This window comes from Tenrec ecaudatus, chromosome 6 (assembly GCF_050624435.1).
Source record: "Tenrec ecaudatus isolate mTenEca1 chromosome 6, mTenEca1.hap1, whole genome shotgun sequence".
Lineage (NCBI taxonomy): Eukaryota > Metazoa > Chordata > Mammalia > Afrosoricida > Tenrecidae > Tenrec > Tenrec ecaudatus.
In genome coordinates, this window is record NC_134535.1 from 106,344,540 (window position 1) to 106,345,715 (window position 1,176).

Below are 1,176 nucleotides of genomic sequence, written 5' to 3' on the forward strand. Positions count from 1 at the left end.
TATGGAGTGGCCCGGGGACTATTGGAGAATACTAAGCATCAGAGGGATGTGCTCAAACACAAGGATACATTGAAAAAGGTCCGGTCAAGAGTCCTGAGAGCAGTTAGATGTTTATAGGAGGATCTAGGGATAATTGTGACAAGATGTGAAACACACACACACACACAAATACATCCACTTTTATGTATAAGCACACACGAAGGCAATTAAAAACAGCATTACTATCAGAGCTCTCGTTCATAGTTGCACATAGGTTTATTCCCCCAAACAAAACATGCTTACACATGCCTGTGTAGGCAATGAGTGGCTGCGAGTTCTCTCAGTAACATGCTTGTCTACGTCTCATTTAAGGGCCTTCCCAAAAAAGGCCCCATCCTGACGGTGGTTTCCCCGGGGATCTGCCGGGCCAGTGAAATTCCAGGCAGTGAGGTCAGCTTAGAAGGTTGTGGCTCTGATTTTTGGAATTCCCAAGGAGTCATCTGGATAGAGCGCATTCTTCAGATGATGAAGAATTTTAGGGGAAAGTGAGTAAAGGGCCGGGATTGTTCTCCAGCATGACAACGCACCTCCTCCCTCTGCCTGGGGGTAGGGGCGGGGCGGGGCGTCCCTCTAGCATGCCATTGAGAAGCCACACTCTCACCCACTCACACCTGGCTCAGACTGCTTCCAGCTGCTGTTTGGTCCCCAAATTCCACATGTCAGAGGAATAGGAGTTGAATCCTTCAAGGAGGCCTGAAGTGCTGCTCTGTCTTGGCGTGAATTAAACAGCGTGGAATTCTTCAGGGAAGGCCCGGAAAGATGGAGATGCTGGCCTCTGAAGTGTGTGGACTTTGATGGAGGCACTGTCGGAAACAATAGGACTCAAGTTTTGATATTTTTGTTTAAAATGGTTTCTATGACTTTGAATAATGCTTACTAACTTTCCCCGATACATGGGAAGGGCCTTCAGCAAGTTCATGGGCTAAGGCAACTTTAGGGAGGACAGAAACCTTCCCTGGAACGAAAGGGCAGAAGTGCGCTTGATCTGGATATCAGTATGAATATAGACCATCACAGTGGGGCCCCCACCCTTCTCCAAGGGCTGAGCCATATAGCAGTCTGGCTGATGAGATGAGGACCCGCCAGCAAAAGAGAGGGCCAGGGAGCAGCTGGAAAGTAGGGTGAGGAGTCAGGGGA